Below are 7498 nucleotides of genomic sequence, written 5' to 3'. Positions count from 1 at the left end.
TGAGTTCCTCATTTGTCAACTCCGTTGTGTTCATTGCTGCACACCATTCTACAACTTCTCTGTCAATTGAATGGCTCAACTCCGAGTTGTCAATTTGTTCCTGTATCAATTCCGTCTCAAGATATTCTTGGACCAGGGGGTTAATAACATCAATAGCATAAAAATTCTCAACATCTAAAGGCCTTTTCATCCCCTCATCTATGCTAAATGTATATTTTCCCCCATTATAATCCAAGCAAATTGTTCCATCGAAGACATCGATAATGGTCTTAGCAGTACGCAAAAATGGTCTCCCTAAAAGCACGCCACTAGACTCAGCAGACTCATTATCATTCATCTTGATCACATAAAATTCAGCAGGATATAGAAAATCATGCACTTTGACTATGACATTTTCCAACACACCTTTAGGACAAATGCAAGTTCAATCTGCTAACTGGATCACTGCTTTGGTAGCAACCATCCTTACTCCTGTCAATTTCTTATAGATCAAAAGCGGTAAAACATTGATAGATGCCCCTAGATCACACATAGCATGCTCGACCTTGATGTCCCCTAGAGAGATGGGTAATGTGAACATACCTGGGTCCGTGCATTTTGAGGGCATCCTCCTCTTTTGTATCACAGCAGACACATTCTCCCTGATCACAATCTTTCCGTCTGGTTTGGTCTTCCCTGCAATGAATTCCTTGATGAACTTGCTGAAAGCAAACATTTTTAGGGCTTGCAAGAATGGCAGGTTGATTTCCAACTTGCTAAAAATCTCCATGAGATCCTCTGTATCATCCTTCTTTTTCTTTGCTTCCCCCCGGTATGGAAATGGTTTTGCTCGCTTTACTGCATTGTGGAAGTCCCAGCCTGGGTTTCACCAACTTCCCTGCTTCCTTCCTTGCTCACTACCTCAGGTTCTGGGTCTAGGAAGAATGGGTCACTTGGTCGAGGTAGGGATCCCCCTAAATCTCCCTTCTGGAGGTCATCCTGAACAAGGATTTCCCTGGGTATATGGCTATCCCCTTGAAGCACCTGACCTTTTTCCCTTTCACTAACCTGCATGGGTACCTCCTCATCAATTTCCAAGGTCGGTCCTTCATAGCCCCGCCCAGATCTCAAGGTGATTTGACTAATGTTTGCTCGGTCTGGTGGTTTGACCGTGGCAGGAAGTTTCCCTTCATTTCCCCGCATCTCATTCAAAGAAACTGCGATCTGGAACAGTTGCTTTGCCATCATATCCATGGCGGCTTTATGTTCCGACTAAGCGTCCTGCAATTTGTGCACCACGTCGTTGTTGGAATGCAAGTTATTCTGCATGAACTGCTGTGAATTCACTAGGTCGTGGACCATGTCATCCAAACTCCTTTGTGGCCTGGAGTTGAATTGATTAAAATTCGGTCCTTGACCTTGGTTCTGACGATAGTTCCCTTGATTCCCTTGATTCCCTTGATGGTTGTTATACTGGTTGCTAGACCCTTGATTCCCTTGATGATTCGGTTGGGAATTCTGATAGTTCCCCTGGTTATTTCTCTGGTGAGGTGGCACATAAGAACTCCCTGGATTGTTCTAATGCCTATTTCCCCAATTAGTATGGTCCTGATTCCTGTACCCCAGTTGCAGCTGCCCCTCTTGACTTTTACCTGACTAGTTGGACTGCCTCTCCGGAGGGTGTGCATAATTCGTGAGCTGCAGTGGGGGTGGCTGACTTTGATCATGGCCAGTCCATCTAAAATTTGGGTGAGTCCTCCATGGAGCATTGCCCTGTCTTCCTTGGTTCCAACTTCCATCTGGATTCCAACTTCCCATCGAATTTGCTTGAGCTTGGCATTCCCCTTCACAGGGCTGACTGTAGTACGACTGAAGTTGCCTTTCCTCTGGACCAGGGGGTTTCTCATTTTCTGCTGGAGCATGCGGATTGTATTTCTCTATTGCATTCAGCAATGCTTTCTCCAGCTTATCTATCCTATCTTCCACTTTCTTGTCATCTTGTTCCGTTACTGCATTGGCCGACCCTCTCCTCAATATGCTTCGCGGGTTATCATAGGCCTTCTTCGCCTCAATCAGCCTTCCCAAGGTCTCTCTGGCTTCACTTGCTTTATTTTTGGTAAAATTTCCCCCGCTCGAGGAGTTCATCAAGTCCTTTGATTCAGGATTTGCACCTTCGTAAAACAGATAGTAGGTCTCCGCTTCTATCATCCTGTGGTTCGGATAAGCATCCAGCAATCCCTTGAACCGGGACCAATAAGAACTCAAAGACTCATCATATTCCTGCTTGCACTCCTGAATCTCCTTCTTCAAGGCATTCGTCGTGTTGGAAGGGAAAAAATAATCCAAGAATTCCAGCTTGAAATCTTTCCATGTGTTAATTGAGTCTGGTGGAAGCCTCAGTAGCCAAGTATTGGCTTCCCCTTTGAGAGCAAACGGAACTGTACGTAAACGGTAGTCCTCCTCAGTCACCTCGTTAGGTCTCTTTTGAATGCTGCACAACTTACTGAACTCGTTTAGGAATTCGTAAGGACATTTGTTCCTTCGTCCAGAGAATGTGGGCAAAAATCCGAGCACATTTGTCTTGATATCAATAGACCTCCGGCGCGGGTTTGAGACTATGGCATGGGCCGGCTCGCCGTCTAGATGCGCGGTGAGCGAACCTATCTCCGGATCGGGGTCCACTATGTGTGCCATATTCACGTCCTCCTCTTCCTCAGTCTCGGATTGCTCTGTTATGTTGTACGACTTCGGGTCCTCTTCTCCTGATGAGTTCCACTCCTTCTCACTTCCTGATTCGAACGGAAATGGGTCCTTCGTCCAGAAACCTGATCTGGTGGTGATGGTAGACGTAGACTCCTTGACTCGCCACTTGTATTGGCCGCTCCCTGACCCAGATGAACTAGCCCAACTTCCAAAATTGAAGCCTGCGTTCATAAACTGTCAAGGAGAAAAAAAATAACAGAAATTAAATTATTTACACCAAATCCTTAAACGCAATAACAATAAACGCCATCCTTCCCCGGCAACGGCGCCATTTGAAGATACGTAGTGTGGGTCACTGTGTGCACAGAAAGAAATAACAGGTTTCCTAGGTCCAGCAAATCCGCTAGATCACATGGTCTAGGAACTCACTGGTCGTTGGGAAATCCTAGTCGTCGGACACACGGAGCACTTCTTCAAAAACCCTCAACCACTTATACTAAAACCTAGCACAGGGAAGTAGGGATCAATCCCACAGAGATGGATGCGTAATAAACATGCTCAAGGATTTGGGAATTGTTTTTGGATTGGCTGCTGCCACACATTTTTTTGGGTTGAGGAAATTAAACTAAACTTGGGATTTTAAACTGCTACGCTAACAGCTAGATCTAGGCGAAACAACAAAAGCATGCACGTAAACTAGAACCGAAACAATCACTAGATCTGAGAGACTATTCTAAATTACCTAGATCTGGGAAATAAACCGACGGTGGGGACCATAACTGAAAAGTGCAGAGTACGGACGAAAAGCAGGAAAAACAACTAACTAATGTACTAACTAACAGCGACATCATCTTCTTCAACCAATTTGCATAAAAACTCAGAAGAAACAGGTATGAGCATAATCGGAAACAGAGCAGACTGGATTTTAACGATTAAATGAAGAACAATTAAGAACTAAACAGATCTACGGATGCTAGACGAAGTAAAACAGAAAGTAAACAGAAAACTCAAAATCCATGCATAACTCGACTTCCCCTGTTCAAATCCAACCTCGGATGCTAAATCCACTCCGGATCCAAGCATCCGACACAAACTCCAGCCAAAAAAAAACATTCCATAACTTCAGATTCAACCAACAACTTCCGATCAACAACAACACCGCAGATCTACAGCCAAATTCCCCAGATCGAGCACCAAAGTGACAGAAACAGAGATCAACATGCAACTCGCCGAAATAAAAACTCTTAACAGCAGGATCAATGTAGATCAACACGAAATAGCACAAATATAACGGAAACTAAGAAATGCATAGATAATCAGTAACATCAACAACCAAATCGACTTCCAAAAGTGAAGTTCGAACGAAATAGAGTGCAAAAGAATCGAAATTAAATAGATTGTATCTTCGCCCTCACGCGGACGGTGTTACGACGGAATTTCTCTGAAGATTTGACCCCTTGAAACCTAAACTACCCTAGAACTCCCATTTCCCAAGTGTGTGTGTGTGTGAGCTAAGAGTGAAAAAGTTGTATTTTTCTCGTGTGTTGCATGCTCCTCTATTTATAGGCGTTGAAGTGGGGCCCTGCGAGGTATAGATAGACTTTGTTGCCCTCAGCTATTGACTCCCTTCTTCTAGACTTCTTTTCCTTAAATTCTGCTCACTTCTCCTTCATTCTTTCGCTAGTCCGTTCCCTCCAGCATCTCCTGGATCTAGCGATTCTGTCACACACCTGGCTTAGAAACTGTGTTAGACCCAGCAAAATATAGTGCTTTTCACATATAACCGATGCATGAAATTAGCCTTATCAAACTGCTCACACTTAAACCATACTTGTCCTCTAGTATAAAGACAAGAAAAAGAATAAGGCGAATTTCAAGCAAGGTTATCCCCTGACCGACTCTTTAGACTCTAGACATACTCCTAGACCTAGATACAATTTGAAACAAAACACTTAAGGAAAAACATACAAACACATAAACACATAAACACATATGCATGAACTAGCTTCAACTTTTAGACAACCGTCCCCACAAGATTAAGGTCAATCCAACAGGCTGCATTCCTCCAAATAGGCCCTTTCCCTTCCTCTACCTAGCCAATCTGTCAGTTCGTCAAGATAGCCTTTTACTTACCCAATTATTGGATTCACTCGATCACTCATTCCTCACCACGGATGTTAGGATCGATTCTCTCTTAAGTTATTGCCACACCACTGAAGCGTCGGGTTATGAGAGTTTCCTCCTTTTTTCCTGGGTCAGGTTATTATCGTTCCTGCCCTTTAAACAACTTCCCCCTGGACTTCGTCCAGCTTATACCTCCTTTTTTTTCCATATATATTTTTTTATTTTCTTCCCCCTTTTTTTTCCTCTCTTTTTTTTTATATATTCCTTTGGACTTCGTCCAGCTTATTCCTCCATTTTCCTCTTCTCTCTTCTGGACTTCGTCCAGCTTATAACACCTTACCTTGGACTTCGTCCAGCTTATACTTTCATAACCCAATCCCCCTATTTTTCTCCTTCACAACTCTTCTCCCTAAGCATTCAGTGGCGGCCCTTTAACATATGTTAGCTCGAAGTTATTTAAGGCTTATAACTCGCTATTATAGTAGGGCTTCACAACTAAGTAAGTAAAGGCATCCTCTATCGTTCTCGCTTCACTCAGATTGACTTGGCTTAAAGGAAAAGGCTTCTAAGATGAAATACCTCCTATTTTCAATTACTTTCACTAAGGGGATCATGCCGTATTATATTCACTGGCTCATGCGACACAACAAAAGTAGACCTAAAGACTCTTATCATGCGGACAAATACATGCATTGAATCCTCTCCCCCTCCCACTTCACTCAAGCTTGTCCCCAAGCCATCGTCGTGAAGGGGGGAAACAGAGAGATCAATGCAACAAACAACAACAGTTTATATAAAAAAAACTTCTCACACTTAGACCAAGAATTGGGCTAAGTGGGAGAAAACACAACAAAACAGAAAATACAAACTTCTCACACTTAGACCAAGCAGTGGGCTAAGTAGGAGAAAACACAGACAAATACATATCACAAATAGGCAACAAAAACAAAAACAGATAACTGAAAGCAAAAAAAATAAAAGTTACTTGGTCATGGGGGTGATTCACTTCTGGGGCTGGCTCCCTCGAGAGCCAGACTGGGGTGGGATTCCGGGTCGGGTCATTTTCACCTTCTTCTTCGCCGGCTGCTCCGGCTCTTCTTCTTCCTGTTCTGGCTGGTCGGGTACTGGCTTCTTCATCAGAGACTTTGATTTTGTTGGAACTGACACTTGCTTGGGAACGGGTGGGGAGACCATCTGCTTGAGCGATTGCTGTGGTCGCTTGACGGAGGGACTGCTCTGGACGGGCTGCTTGACCTCGATGCTGGACCCAGGAGTTACCTTCGACTGGGTCAAGGGGAGTGTCTGCTGCAACCACTTCAACATCTTCATTGAAAGCTCCGCTCATTTTGTTTGGCATACTTCATCGCCAAATCTGCAATATTGCCCCTCAGGGTCTTCACTTCCTCCTGGCTTCCGTTCAATTCCTTCCTAATCCCCCCAAGTTCCTTCACCATTTCTTTCGTCATCAATTGCATCTCCTTCCTCATATCCTGGACATCCTTACGCAGCTCTTCAACATCTTCACTTGGCATGGCCTCCTCAGCTTCTCCAGTCTCCGCCTTTACCTTGTCTCCTATCGAGTAGAAGAAGGTCTTGGCGCCATGAGCTTGGAGTAACCCCTTGTTGAAAAAATAATCAACGCTGAAAATCTCCGGGGGTTCGCACATGACTACCAAAGGAGCGGTTTTGGCAATCTTCATTTCGATGTTCCGCTGGAGGTAGGCGCCGAGGAGGTGGCAGGTATACATATGACGAGCAGGGTTGCTCGCCATTTGGTGGCATGCTTGAGCCAGCCAATAACCTAGGTGCACCTTCACGCCCTTCGCCATGCACCAAGTGAAGTAAAGGTCGGTAGTTGTAAGAGCTGAATTAGCGGTTCCCATCAAGTTGTAGCTAATAAACGTCTGAGCAAAGCAGAGGATTCGGTCTTCGATGTGAGAGGCTTTGGAGTTGCTGGACTTAAACGTTCCCGCCTTGGAGTGGGTGATCAGTTCCCATGCTGTTTGCACTTTGAAACCCGGCGTATTCTTCGGCACACCGATCATCCTCTCATTCCATATCCCCTCATCATCCTCGGCTTGGGTGAACAACCCCATTTTCAAGGACCACTCCCGGATGCTCATCTCATGTTCTTCATTAAAAAGCCTGAAAGTTATGGAGTCCGCATCAAGATCAGTGGTGTTTTTCAATCGGAAAGTGGAGAAAAACTCCCTTGCTAGGTCCACCGGCACCCTCTCCTGGTTGTGCTTCAGTAACCACTCGAATCCGATCGAATAGATACAAGCGCGGAAGTCCTCGTCACATGCAATCATTTTAAGCTCTTTGGGGCTATACTGCTTCCCAGACTTAGCCGTCTTCCCGGCGCTGCATCTTTCCTTGTACACCGTGGCCTTTTCTGATCGTCGAACTGCCTCATCGCCTCTAGCAGATCCTTAGTCAGCCAAACTTCCGGGCGTTCTGGAATAAACTCTTCTTCAGCTTCCTCAGATTCAGAGTCGGGTTCATGGTTAGGCTTGTCTTGTTCCTCGGCAAAGGGATCTTCGGTCACTGGGGAAAGGGTCTCCTCAACCTCCTTGACAGAGGGAGCTTTCCTTGACCGGGTAGATGAGGTCGCCGTTGCCTTTCCTTTTCTCGCCCTCTCCTTGGCCAGGCGACGTTCATCTGCTTCCGCAGCATCTGGAACTAAGTCATC

The sequence above is a fragment of the Salvia hispanica genome, chromosome 2, assembly GCF_029641045.1.
Source record: "Salvia hispanica isolate PSC_SH4W2 chromosome 2, Shi_PSC_v1, whole genome shotgun sequence".
NCBI classification, from domain to species: Eukaryota; Viridiplantae; Streptophyta; class Magnoliopsida; order Lamiales; family Lamiaceae; genus Salvia; species Salvia hispanica.
The sequence above is the reverse complement of the archived record's forward strand: the minus strand, read 5'-3'. Positions refer to the sequence as shown.